The sequence below is a fragment of the Apus apus genome, chromosome 7 (assembly GCF_020740795.1).
Source record: "Apus apus isolate bApuApu2 chromosome 7, bApuApu2.pri.cur, whole genome shotgun sequence".
Lineage (NCBI taxonomy): Eukaryota > Metazoa > Chordata > Aves > Apodiformes > Apodidae > Apus > Apus apus.
The window spans coordinates 10,528,431-10,543,567 of record NC_067288.1 but is presented as its reverse complement, the minus strand read 5'-3'; the positions used below and the strand labels follow the sequence as shown (position 1 = coordinate 10,543,567).

Below are 15,137 nucleotides of genomic sequence, written 5' to 3'. Positions count from 1 at the left end.
CGATATTCAGGCTCTCTAGAAGTCTTCTTACCACATCAATATTTCAATCACCACCTGGGCATGAGCCATTTGATCATTTGGTGGTGAACAGATTACCATCCATTTGTTCTCCTAATGGCAGTTTAACAGGTATTAGGAACACATTTGCTACCAGAAAATGGAAGAGGTTCTAGAGAATACAGATTTACAAGAGAAAGGACTTTTAAAGGTCTCATTTAAAGGCATAATAAATTAGACTTGTTTGATATTACCCATAATGTACTGCCATATATAGTGTGCCAATACCCTCTAGTGGATGCACTTGCCTGTGTTTATGTCACCCTGTATTAGCTGGCATACTAAGTCCTCAAGATCTATAAGCCTTCCTATAAAAGTTTCTCCTTGCTCGTTTGGCAAACGATAGCAGTTTTATAGCAAAGGTGTCATTAATTTATGCCCTGCAATCTACTGTGTGGTCAGGTTTAGTTAACATGGTCCCTAAAACAGCTTCTCCTTCTCCCAACACATGTAACTTGATTAAAATCTTGATGGAATTTTATGAAATGCTGTGTGAATTCATATGGGATAATAAATAGGAACAACTGAAGGCAGCTTGACACTTGTGTATTTATTCCTTTCTGTTCAGCAGCCTAACGATATCGTCTGCTACCATGAAGTGACTTATACAACTACGTCAAGCTCAGAACATGTTGAAGAGGCAGCTTGCATGAGCCAGACTGGCGGTGAGAGAGAAGCTTCCATTATCATCAGAGAGCCAGAGTTTAAATTGATTGCTGTACACAGAGCGCTTTCTGAATTGGTAATGTTTCTTTCAGCTGCAAGACAGTCTCTGTGAATAAATAGATATCCCTACAGCTTATCTCTAATCATTTGCTATCCAACAGCAGAGAGGAAAACACCACCCATCTTACTGGCTTGCAAACGAGTACTTACTTGTCAGCTAAAGTTGTAAAGTAAGGATTCTGTGCAGCATTTCCTGAAATTGTTGTACATATTTCTAAATTTAGCAAATGTGTCTGCGTCTGCAAGAGGCTGTACTCAGTTGAAGGAATTTACGGTGTTGAGCCCAAAATTTAAGTGCAAGGCTTTAGAAGGGCTACTAGAATACAGCATGTGTGTGTTAAGGACAAAAGAAAAGATCTTTGGCATGGCAAATTGTTTCAGGAAACTTAAAAATCATATTTCACTAAAAAATAATTTGCAACTAATTTATTTATATGGAAACATTACTAGAAGAAGAAATAAATGGTGCCCTTGTACTAGATGTTTCTCAAAAGCAGCCATGCTCACTAATAACACATCTGAATGACATCCAAATCTCCTCTAGCATTTTCTTGCAAAATGCATGGATGAAAATGCTTTCTATTACATTGACAGGTCTTCATAAAGCACCTCAATTTCTTAAGAAAATACATCTTATGCTTACATCTTATAAAACCATTGTTACACATACAGTATTAAGAACCACTATCTACATTGCATCAGCTTTTCTACAGCAAATAACAGTAGCCTTTTTCTGATCACTTTGCAGCCTAACTACACAGAGCTCAAATAAAGGTTGGGTTATCATATGGGAAAAAAAAAGAAAAATAAAAGCATTGAACAATAAAATACTATACTGTGTACTCCAGATCTGCCAGAACTAAGCGAATAAACTGTAATTTGAAATTGCTCATGTTGTTCTTTCTGCTCTAAGGGGCTAACACCCTCCACAGACAAGCACAGATATTTCTTGGTGACTCAACCCAATGCAGTATCAGATAATTTTCCATTTCAAGGTTAAAGTCAAGCCAGAGGAAAAAAACCACAGTAGGTCCTGGAGGAAGAGCCAAGGAAAAAGAATAAGGGCTTGACTTCTGCTGGGCTTTAGAATGGTTAGGAAAACACAGCACTTTGACAGAATTTGTTCATAAGCAGGTTTTACTCTGTAATCACCATTTTACTCTTAAATACATGGCAAGTCTGCATAAAGTGTAATTAATCATTACTAATAAGGCAAAACTAAAAACATTTCTAAAATGTCATATTATTCTAAATTGAGGTTTTGTTTTCTTCATTATAATTCCTTATCAGATACGTGGTCAAAACCAAAGTAGGAGGGAGCAAAAAGAAAGAAGCAGCAAACAAATTTTCAGGACACAAACCGCTGCCTGTACCACATGACAACACAATTTTGGAGAGTCAACAGAACTGACTGCAATCAACAGAGATCTAACCTGGTGTTTCAATGATCAAAAGTTGTTTTAAAATTAACCATAACTAAAGGGCAACATTCTCAAAAGAATGTTTTCATTTTACCCTCATGGAAACATGCAGTGTTCAGAGCTACCCTCCATAGTAATAATCTCCTATCAAGCAAATAGCAGAATGACAATTCAGTAGGCTTCACAACATGACAGAAAGTAAGGATATAGAGGAACACAGATGAAATAGCATGGGATATTTAACTAATTATTGCAGTTAAAGAGCATTGCTCTAGTTTAGCACTTGCTTCTCTTAAGAATTCAGCAGGCTCAACTTCCTATATGGGTATCTAAAATTTAAAGAAAATACACCCTTTGCTAAGTGTTTATTATACACACAATAGAACAAAGAAAAGCATATTTCTATCAGTTCTATTTTCTCTGATAGAGGAGTATATTAATAACAACATACTAGGACCTAGCCTTAGTCCAGAGGAAGGACCCTATGTGAAATAAGGCCAGGCCAGTATCTGTACATCTATTACAATCAGTCTGTAGATCACTATTTTTCACACTAGTTTTTCTCCTGTGAGATTTTTTCTTTGCCAAACTTTCTCTGAGGAAGAGGTGAAATAAATTCATTGCAAACATGTTAAATCGGGCTCTTGCAAATACATAAGAGAAACAAGTACAGTCATACCTCCACTGCAGGAGGAGGAAGAGGAGAAGCAGTCACTAAGCTGTCCTCCTCCTCCTAGGTTGCCACTTCAAGTGAGACCCAAGAGCAGGAGCTGCTACCAGGCCTGACAGATGCTTCATGGACCACTTTTAGCTCCTAATCAGTTTTCAATAGAACAGAAAGCATAGAAGCACTAACAGTTTTACTTGGCAGCATTCAGATCGGAGTTTGGCCAGAAACCGAAGAAGGCTTGAATCCTTAGAGCTACAAGGCTTGTCCCTGGCTCCCACCAGGAGCCCCACAGCACCCAGAGTGACCTTGATGGGAGAGCTGCAACCCTCACAGCTGTGGCTGCTGCTACTCCATGGGCAAGCACAGGGCTGTTAAGTGTCTCTGGTTGCCCAAACCAACAAATCACTCCAAATAATTTCAGCAAGATTAAAAAAAAAAAAGTTTTCCGCATGTTTAATCCTTCATTTTGCTTTATAGAATGGCCTTACAGGAGACATGAGAGGGGAGATGAGACAAGGCAAGAATTGCTTAGGATAATTCAAAAGAATAATTTTGTTCCCCCAATAAAGTGAGAGGCATGACAGCACACAGCCACTCTCAACCCTACATCCCAGCTCCAGGCACACTGTTTCTCAGCCATGAATACAGACACTGCAAAGAAAAAAAAATAAAAAATCTTTCCCTTCCTACATCCTGGCGGCAGACCAAAAATCAATACCAGTTGCCTAAGTAAAATCTCACCCTGACAGGGCCTCCCTGCTGGCTACGCAGCAATACTAATGTTCTTGTAGTGGTCTTTAGACAACACAGGGATGTCAATATAATTTTATTCTACTTTTCTTGCTTGCCAGCTCCCATCTGCAACCAATTCATAACCTCGGTTACTCATACCTTTGCACAAATGGACCGACTCTCCACCTACACATTTAGCTGTCCCTTTCCTCACTCCAGTACTTCTCTGATCATTATGACAGCCTTTGCAGTGTGTCCCTCCAAATCTGCTTTGCCTTTAATATTTCACTAAAATACCAATGAAAACTGACTTTGCATCCTGGGAGCACAAAAAATCATCATCTTCAAGCACAGTAGACAAAGCCTATTCCCATCAGGCTAAACAAATAAGCAATAGAGTCTGAAAATCAGGGACATATATTGAAGACTTCTCAAGTCTTAACCTCAGAATGCTTCAGAGATATTAGTTAACTCCATAGGGAAAATAGTCTATTTTATAGGAAAAAAAAACCAGTTATATATGCACTGGGCAAAAGTGCTGGAAAAACACAGTGCATACCTTTTGGTGAGTAACACCACAATACATTCTAAAGCTTTGTATCATAAATATTTAGGTTTCCTATCAGGCATCTGGCTGTAGAGAAAGACAAACAGAAACATGGCCACCTATAAACAGACAATGTTTGCTAAACATACCTGCAAGGAAGGACGACCGCTTTTCAGTCAGCACAGCTCTCCCGCCTCCAGGAGCGCTGGGGGTTTGGAGACACTGAGGCAGGGCCAGGGCCTGCACCCCACTTGGGCCAGCCCAGCCACCAGGCACAGCAGCGCCTGGTCAGCAGGCTCCCTGTGGGCACGGGCCTGCCAAGGAATCGTATTTCCCCGTTTCTTTCACTGTGTTTTCACATGGTGCCCAAGGCAGGCACAGTGCCAGGCAGCCAGGGCCTTGCTCACCTGCAGGCCGCAGGCCGCCATCCCCATGGCTGACACTGCTTACAAGCTGAGCAGTGGTAAGAAAGCTTGCGGTAAAAAAAAGTATCGCTTTCCGACGTCACATAAATGTTGTCTTTAAACAAAGAAAAGCCCCACACCACAGATCTGTTCCAGAATGGAGTCCTGCAGGTCTGTCACTACCATCAGCCTCAACACTCCAGCTGGCCTCACTCTTCCTCCCTCAGCTTGAAAGGCAAACACAAACTTTGCAGCAGCATTTGCTCTGCTACAATGCCAACGTGCACCGCAATACCGCATTTGTTTTTTAAGTGCACAGTGCAAGAAACATTATCAGATATTACTTTCTCAGCCAAGATTCAAAGTGAAGCATTATTTTGGGAGGCAACCATAAGGATATGCAAGATCAAAAACAGCAGGAAAGTTTGGGAGCAGCTGTTTTGAAGATCCATAGTAGCAGACTCAGTTCCTCATCACCATTCCTCCAACCTTTGCTTTTCCTTCCCTGTCTCTGTGCACCCACCCTGATCTCCAGCTATTTCAGCTGCTCAGAGATGTGTTCAGACTCTGAAGCCCTGACATTCAGCTAGCAGCCCACAGTGAATCAACACCTCCCTGTATTCCAGAAAACAATCACAAGAACTCTAACTGCATTGGATGGAAACCTGATGAAAGTCCAGCTGCATTCAAGGCCTGTAGAAACTGAGTCCTGTATTCTGCAAGAATTGCTAAGTATTGTTTTGGACAGGTAAGGGACTTGGGAGTGGTAGTAGATGAGAAACTCAACATGAGCCACCAGTGTGCACTCGCAGCCCAGAGGGCCAACTACACCCTGGGCTGCATCAAAAAAGGTCTCTGGTGAGACTGCACCCTGAGTACTGCATACAGTTATGGAGCCCTCTGCACCGGAACTACATAGAGCTGTTGGAGAGGGTCCAGAGAAAGGCCCCAAAGATGATCAAAGGGCTGGCGCACCTCTGCTATGAGGACAGGCTGAGAGAGTTGGGGAGAAAGCTCCTGGGAGACCTTATAGCAGCTTTCCAGTACCTGAAGGGGGCCTAAGGGAAAGCTGGGGAGGTGCTTTTTAGCAGAGAGGGCAGTGATGTGACAAGGGGTAATGGTTTTAAACTGGAAGAGGGTAGATTTAGGTTAGACATCAGGAAGAAATTCTTCACCATGAAGGTAGTAAGGCACTAGAATAGGTTGTCCAGGGAGATTGTGGAAGCCCCCTCCCTGAAGGTGTTTAAGGCCAAGCTGGATGATGCTTTGTGCAGCCTAGTCTAGTGTGAGGTGTCCCTGCTTATAGCAGGGAGGTTGGAACCTGATGATCTTTAAGGTCCCTTCCAACCTTAATTATTCTGTAATTCTAAGGTACACCAGAGTAAAAAAATCCAGATCACTGCTATTGGTTTCAAGGACATAATCCTGAATTCACAATGCAGTAAGAAAGCAAACAGATTGAGAAAATTCTTTCCCCTCACTAAAGTGTCAGTAAAAGTAATTTTTTTTAGTAGCTCTTAAACTTGAGTCATCCTGAACATATCTTACAAGAAGTAATATATTGTTTGTGAATAGTGAGGATCTGGGCGTAGTACCCAGAAATCTACAGCAGTTGCTCATATATTCAGGCATACCATAGAAGACTGGTTCATTATTTCCATCCTGTGATGGCTTAAAGAGTTTTGCCTTTTTGCTTCCTACAAGGCATTTTGACCAAAAAAAGGAAAGTATTAACAATTTCAGAGTACCATTGCTACATATAGATACAGGTTTTGAAAAAGCATTTTAAGAAATCAAGTTAAAATTAGCATGTAGATGTCTTATGTGAAGTAGAAGCACAGGGAAAGATTAACACCTTGCAGGGAAGAAGTGGGAGGCAAATGCACAATAAAAGATGAGAAGACTTTCAAGAAGATCACAAAAGGAGCTAGAAATACTGGGAATCATGAACAGGACTCAAAACAAAATTGGGGCAGGTGACAGTCTTTGAGTATTCCTATTGTGTGGATGGCAACGACAGATAGACACCTCATAAATATATTTTAATCTTGAATTTCATGTTTGTTTTGTTAGGATGCACCAACTTATTTTTCTATTTTACATTATTCAAGGGGAGCATATATTTCAATTAAAAGTCCCTGATAATAATTTTCCTAACAAAAGTGATGATAAAGGTATTTATATACAGTATTGCTTTTAGCATGTCAGCATACAATTAAATAACTTTTAATTTTATTTTCAGTATAAAAAGTAAGGTGTTTCAGAGCAATTAATAGACATCCCATTAGCATAGGATGACAGGATACAAAAATTTGTATATTCCATTTATTCCACAACAACCTGTGAATTATCACCAAGATAAATGCAAAATATTTCACATTTGGCTAATTCAGAACCAACATTAATCTTCTTCATAGCCAAAATAATTGGGCCAAGTCCCTGGCAAGTACAAGTCTGTTTACTCCAGCCCATGCTGTCTGAAGTTCAGATCTTAGATTATGACCTGACACAGGAATTACACTGAGTTGTATCAACAACTGATAGGACGAATTTCCTGTCAAAAACTCGTGTCTTCACTTAATATTAACTTATTGGAAAATAAAAATAAAGAGGCACAAGGGGGAATTATCAATAAAAGAGAGGTAGCAGATTAGAAGAAAAAAATATAAAAAGCACATTACTTATAAACAATAAGAAATTTTCCCAGAAAACTGAAAAACTTTTTACACTAAATTTTTACTACTTTGTTTACAAAAAGAAGATATTTGCAAAGACTGATAATTGTTCTTTCACAAGATAATAAACCAAGTATGATTCATATTGAAAATAGGCACATATCTTGGTAACCCAAGATACAAATACAGGCTGGGGTAGGTCACACTTGAGAGCAGCCCTGTGGAAAAGGACCTGGGGGTACTAGTGGATCAAAAGCTGGACATGTGCAGTTGCAGCCCAGAAGGCCAACTCCATCCTGGGATGCATCAAAAGAAGTGTGGCCAGCAGATCGAGAGAGGTGGTTCTGCTCCTCTACTCTGCCCTGGTGAGACCTCACCTAGAATACTGTGTCCAGCTCTGGTGCCCCCAGCACAAGAAAAATATGGACCTGTTGGCATGTGTCCAGAGAAGGGTGACGAAAATGATCCGAGGGCTGAAGCACCTCTCTTAGGAAGACAGGCTGAGGGAGTTGGGGTTGTTCAGTCTGAAAAAGAGAAGGCTCTGAGGGGACCTCATAGTGGCCTTCCAGAACCTGAAGGGGGCCTACAGGAAAGCTGGGGAGGGTCTTTCTGCAGGGTCTTGCAGTGAGATGATGAGGGGTCATGATTTTAAGCTGAAAGAAGAGAGATTTAGGTTAGAGGTCAGGAGGAAGTTCTTCAGTGTAAGGGTGGTGAGACACTGGAACAGGCTGCCCAGAGATGTTGTGGGGGCTCCATCCTTGGAGCTGTTCAAGGGCAGGTTGGATGGGGCTCTGAGCAGCCTATTCTAGTGGAAGGTGTCCCTGCCCATGCAGGGGAGTTGGAACTCAATGATTTTTAAGGCTCCTTCCACTCAAAAAATTCTGTGATTCTGTGATTTCTTAGTGAAAACAGAATTACATTCTCACTGGGACAAATTTGCTCAAAATGTGTCATTTTGCCTAGGGCAAAAATGTCACAGTGAATTCATGTGGTGTTAGAAGTACAACCTCTCTCAGATTTGGACAAACTCTCCCCAAAAACCCATATGTAAAAAAAATTGGCAAACCAGCTTCCACAGATCTACGGATAAAATAAAACATACAATCTTCAAATATGCTGTAATTAATATGGCTGCCCTCATTACTGAAAAAGCCAACTTTTCCCAAATGCTTAGGAAAGAAGAAGTGAACAGCATTATGGACTTCTCTTCATACTTCACCTCAGACCAACACGTAAAACACGTTCTTCAGTTAAACTGTGATATCCCTCTGTCTTTCCACACACACAGATATATATTTAGAGATGAAATAGGAAAGCTGACAAAACATGTATACTGTGCACTTGCATTTTAAGGAATACTTCAGGAAAATGGTTTATGTTGTTGGAAGCCCAGCTCCTGAGTTTAAAAATAATTATGAAGCTTGGGTTAAAAAAAAAAAATATATGAAGCATGGTCCTCAGCTCACAACAGTCCAAAGCATAGGACTGTCATTAGCATTATATTATTTCTTAGTGTACTGTATTCAACTGTTTTCATTTCAAAAAAGTGAAAGATGGAAGATCTCTCATCACTTCTACTACTTATACTATGGCCTTACAATTCTTAAAAAATATAATTCTAAAATAATCACAAGTAGGAGACTTTATTGTCTAGTATGCTCATTTAGTTTAAAGTTAGCACAGTTCCAGCTACAATGTCATGGAGGCTTTCAGTCTGCCCACTGAATAAGTCAGTAACTTCAATTCAGTTGTTTCAATCAAAACAGAAAGGAATAACAAAAACATTTTATTACAACTTGATTCCTGTCCTTTTTTTTTTTTCATTTAAAAATTATTGCATTGAAAAAATAGACTACTATGTTTTTTGAGAAAAAACAGTTCAAACTGAACAGCAAATGTAAGGATTTATCTTTCACCTTTGCTCCATATACAAACACACAGACTTATACAATAACAGCAGGATAAGATATACAGAAGTGCAGCAGAAGAGGAGGCAAAGCGAAGAAAAATTTTAACTTCAAAAGCTTCAAGGAAATGATTTATTTTCAATTGAATTTCAATGAAAGGCCAGGAGGGGTTAAAAAGAGTGAAACACCAGCTATCTGGCCCACAATGAAGATGATGCTTCCGGCAGCATCAAATGCTACATTTACCCCAGAAGCAGTTAGGATCTAGTTCTGGTGGGGATTAGGAGATCATTCTTGAAGCTCACCCATGAAAGAAGTTCTTCTCCATGAAGGAAAAATGTAGCCTCTATGCCTCACCTAAGGTCCCAGCGCAGCACTTGCCCCAACAGCTGGCAGCAGTTGCCTCACAAGTTAGAAGAAATGAGAATGTGGACTGCCTACTCAAACTAAGCATCAGATCACCATAATTCTGGGTGAGGGATCACAGAGAGCAGCACCTCCAAGGCAGAACCCTCTTGCCTGCCTCCAAAGGAAATTATCCAATACTCCTTACTTTAACATTGTAAAGAAGATTCACATTTTCTATTAGAAAACACTGTCTTGCTCTTTTCCTGGTTGCTGGCCACAACCGAGACTTAAATCAGCCAGTGCAGAGGTAGAAATAACATCTTGCTAAGATTCATTGGAGGTTATTTCCTCAGTTTTCTTCTTAAAAGATACTTTACTTTCTCAGGAGTGACTGTGTGGTACCTGACCATTGGAAAAGAAAGCATTAAATATGACTATCACATCAAAAAATCTGAAGCTGAACTGAAAATAAAGTCTGTGAAATGTGAAAAAAATGGAGTTTTCACTTTCTACTGTATTTAAATATACACTTTTCTACTTCACTTAAACAAAGATCATTAACTTAATCTGCCTAGCCCTGGGTACCTAGGTACCCAGCAATGACTGGCTTGTTAAGTCAACACAAGCAGCTCAGCTGCTTGCTTTTATTCCAGCCTTTTGAAAAAGAAAGGGTAGCTTTTGTCTTCTCCTTCTCTGTACCCATCTTTGATAATGTAAAGCCAGAAGAAGAAGGATGGGTTAAAATTAAATGGAGCTGCTTTTTCACAGGTCCTGGGCAATGAGAAGACTTGCAGGAAGTGGGGAAACCACCAAGGCAAGTTTTGCAGCCTCGCTGCAGGACAGTCAATGTTCATAGAGCAGGACTGGAAACACAACACTAGTTAACCTGAGTCTAAGATGGTCTTTTAAGAAGGCAAAACAAACAAAAAAATCAGCTAAATTTGTTTTCCTAACTGTGGTACAGCAAAAACAACCAAAAATCAATCACCTGCTTGTCCTGGCTCTCTCTTTCCAACAACAAAAAGAACAAAAAGAATTGGAAATCAGCTCAAACCCTGTAGTACTTTGAACTCTTGTGACTTCTGGTCTAATCTCATTCTTTTTGCTCATCTAGCTGACAATTTTTTTGCACAGTTTTAAACAGTTCCAATTCTGTGACTTTAAATCTGTTGCACCAATGTATACAGGCATAAATACGGCTCTGAAACTCTACAGCTTTGCATAACCAGGTGAAGGGTTAAAAAAACCCAACAGGTCAGGGCGAGATGGCCACAGCACATCCTGCCCTCAGAGTCTCAAGAACCATCCCCATGCTGCCCGGGCACGTTGCTACCTCCAATAGCAGTGGCTGCGCCCCACATCAGAGGGGAAGGCATCTGCTCCATGCCTTGCTCTGCTGCCTGCATCAGTAACAGGCACCATCCTACAGCTGGGTGGTGGCTATAGGCTTCAATAGGCGATTTTTCCTGCATTTGCTTTAAAAACTGTTTCACAATAAAGAAACTATTGATGTGCGAATCTCTAAAGGTTCAGAGTTTGCTCATTTTGGATTAGCCCTGAAGCATTCACAATTTTATTCAAGTCACCCTGCCCGGGATCTCATGGTAGCAACAGACTTCCTCAGGAGATTTTTGTTATTGCCACTTTGCTGTTCTGGTTGCAGTGTTAGGATATACTCCTATTCTTAAACCTGAAAAAACTTAATTGAACATTTCAGAGCATTTAAAACACTTATTTTTAAAAAAATAAAAACCTGTGTAGCCAATTGTCAAAATTTGTGCTATGTAAAAGGAAGCCCTAGTTTCAGATTTCTTCAATCATTTGTAATTATTAAAGTTTCAAGGATATATTTTTTCATGTATTTTGTTAACTTTTCCCCCCATTACAAGTTCCTGAATTTACCTAGCTCTACCAGAAACAAGGCTCGTACTTTGTTTTTTACTTCTGGAATTATAAGCCAAAAAGTTCACTAGTTCAAGACAAGCCTGATTTAAGTCACTGAAGTCGTAGGGCTTCACTTTATATTTCACTGTGATGCCCCAACCCCAAAAAACCTATTTTAAGAATTTTGAGTCTCCCATTACCTCTACATCTTCAATCTTTGATTGCCTTAGAATGCCTTCCTTCCTTCCTTTAAAGGCCATGATACTTTTGTTTCCTTGAGAGATGAGCCTTCATTATACAAAATCAGAAAAATTGTTTTGCATGAGCTCAGGCAGCAGCATCCTACCCGGGTCTTCCAAACTACACTTCATTTTACTGGGTGTCCCAGGTTGCTTTTAGTAACAGGAAGTAAATTCAGACAGCTTCTCATTTTCAGAAGTGCTTAATGGTTTGCATTTCCTCAGGCATAGATTGTCTTTGTGTTTTGGTTCTGCCAGTATTTTAAGTATAACCTGGAATACCTGTGTATTGATGGCATCCCACTTTACATGTTTACTGTGTTAAATACACCAAACAGAACTTAGCAAAACACCTCTCCTAAAACAAAACAAAAAACTCATGATCCAAATCACAGATTTTCTTCCCCTTGAAACTTCTATTGCATCACTTGTTTAAATTCCACATATAAATTCAGTAAGTGTATTTTTCTGTTTCACAGATTAAAGTTCCTGTAGTTTTCTAAGAAACACAACATAGCAGAAAAAAACCCCACAACAACACATTTAAAGAGGCCAAGATTAGAAAGTGAGGTAGAGTCACCTGAATTTCTCTTGAGCTCTTTATTCATCAGCTCCTGTCAATTTCCAGTTTCTATCATTCTTGTGGTAGAACACAACTCCAACATACAGTACAGCACATCCTGAAGAAGAGGAAAACCACAGAATACTTCATGAAATTCCAGCTGCGCTGTCTTTGTGGGGTACCAGGAAAAACAAAACAGCAAACCAGAAAAGAAAACAAACAAACAAACACACCACACAAACAAAAAACACACACCACCCAAAAAAAAAAAAAAAAAACAAAAAAAAATCCAGAAGCACAGGAATTATGTTTTCCTGAAAATATATTGATATTTTGACAGATGGTTCTCAATAATATTTATGGCACAGCTTGAAGGAAACAATATAGATATCATCTAATTCCACACACACTGTAAAAACAGTCTTTTGCTAGTAAGAGTTCACAAAAAACAATGGGATGGATAAGAAGAGAGAAGAAGGGCTATTATCCCTATAGGTACAAGTAGTTACAAGATCCCTACAGTGATACACAGAGACTAAGTGACATGCTACAAGGCACGAGCAGTATTTGACAGAGATAAGAACCAAGTCTTTATTGCCTCCCTCTGCTCTCTCCCCACTAGACTTAGTCACAAGAATATTAATCTTTTCAAAACAAAGCTGGACATCATTTTTTGACTTTCCAATTCCAGATGCAGAGACAGACTTGGAGAAGCTGAAAAGCCTTCTTAATACCAGCAAGCGTTTTACAACCACAACAAGATCTGGAAACACTCAGGTTTATGCAAAGTAATACCCAGATAGTATTATACATCTATATCATAGCATTAGATTTCCATGAGAAACCTTGTGATAATTTAGATATGAAAGGGAACCCAAAATCCACAGACACGTAAGGGAGAGAAGAAAACATGCTAGTAGTCAGAACCTCAGAGGAAAAAGATGGGGAAATCCACACAGGGTTTTGTTGATATCTTCTTCACAAGAAGAAAAAAAAAAAAAGACAATAAGAGAGTTATCTCCCCTTCCCCCAGATCAGCTTTTGCAAGATCACTTATACATAGATACATTCAATTAAGAAATCCCAGACTGTTTGCCTGATATTCCCAAAGTCTCTGCTGTTCACAGGTGCAGGTCTAACTCAAGCCAGAGCCAATTTCAAGTTCCTTTGTAGTTTAACTCTACCAAGCAGCACAGCTGCAGCAATGGCCTCATTATGTATATAACCTACTGGTTTCACACTTGAATCCATTTTAAACTCCTCCATGTGCCTCCCTATTAGCTTAATATTCACTTAATAATGAAGAGTACATAAAATAATGTTTTTAAGCTGACTGAAAAATTCAAAGCATTCCCAGTGAGACAGATCTGTTGAAACCATGAAATAACAGAGGTCACTGGATTCTGTTCACATTGTGATATTGCTAGTTTTTATATTCATGACCAAAACCTGAACATCTGAGATAGGCAGAAGGAGACAAGTTTTTACATCCTTGGTGACAAAGGATTTGCCACTGAATATAAGAATCAAAAAGTTAACCTAGGCAATTAGCTGGCTGAAATAATTAGTCTCAGCTGTTTTGTACTTCATTCTAAAATCTGGTAAGTGCTTACATTAAGTTAAACAATTCACCTATGAGTAAGGGAGAGGAGTATCTAGTGATTAGAGCACAGTCCCTATGCTATTTTTGCTGTAGCTACAAAGTAAAATTTCAATATAGCATATATTTGGCATACAAAGACTCTCCAATTCATTAGCACCATAGCTGTGCAAAAATAAATAATAAAAAATATTTTAAAAACTCAAACAACAGAACCACTCCACCTCTCTAGACACCTTGAGTTTTGTCATGCTAGTGGGTTTACAATCTCAGTAATTAAGATTTGCAAGTATATTAATTCACCAACAGAAGAATACCTAATCAAATGGCCTTCCACCTTCTATTCTCCCACATGCTATCCTTGGCTCAGCACTGTCTCAGCTGAGTCTGTCCCCTCGCACAAAAAAATGTAAGTAAAGGTCCTCATCATGGTTGTTGCATTAAGAGAGAGGTATTGCTCAAGATGAACAGTGACGTTATTTCAAAAGAACTACCATGCACAGCTTAGAGTTAACACAACTTACTGGCTAAAGAGAATCCTAATATATCAAAAGTGAACCAATAATACAGTATCTCATCTGAAATAATTTATATCATCAAGTAAGATTTTTAAGCAGGAAAAAGAAATATCTTACTGCCAGCTTCTTAACGTTACAAACTGAATTGTAATCATTGGGACCACCATGTGTTACTTGACATTCATAAGCTTTGCATCAGACAATTCAGTTGATGGTATCTACATATCCTATAGGTCTCCACATGGTGTGCAGGCACAGAAATAATCTTGCTCTAGAATCTCATGCCTCGAATTTTATTTTATTTTTTAAAAGCATCTGCAACAACTCACCAGAACCACTGAGCTGCATACATATGAAACTGTTTGTGTAGCATATGGAGAAGGTTGGCATCTGTTTGTTAGGGAAGATCAGACTCCCCAGTTTTGGGAACTGAAAATAAGCAGAAAAAAATACGGATTTAGTGGTAAGCAAGCCACTCACATGGACCATTAAAGGCACAGCATAGTTTAATACAGTGTCAGGAAACACATTGCCTGCTGAGGTAAATATCACATCTCACAATTTACCACAGGATTGCCATCTCTCTCTTACACAAATAGCCCAGGTTGGTGAGAGAGAGGAAAACACTGACAAACATACTTAGTCTTTTACCATAACATGTGGGACCTCTCCCAGCTGAAACTGATAATATCATTACACTTTTCTTACTGAGGCAGATATAAGGCAGGAACAGCTCAGAATTTCTTTTAGGAAAAAATAAAATTAACTGAAAGATTTCAATGCATAACGTGCAGTCGTGGAATGAATTTTGAGACAAAAAAATACAACAACTTTTAATTACAACTGA

The 15,137-nt window shown here is 39.3% G+C and overlaps 1 long non-coding RNA gene across 1 annotated transcript in view; it reads right to left on the bottom strand.

Annotated features, from left to right (window-relative positions):
- Positions 1-14,713, bottom strand: part of LOC127386909 (uncharacterized) — a 110,456-nt gene extending 95,743 nt beyond the window's left edge. Inside the window, exon 1 of the long non-coding RNA XR_007890012.1 lies at positions 14,620-14,713. This is a non-coding gene — a long non-coding RNA (uncharacterized LOC127386909). The remainder of the gene's footprint in view (positions 1-14,619) is intronic.
- Between the last annotated feature and the right edge of the window lie 424 nt (positions 14,714-15,137).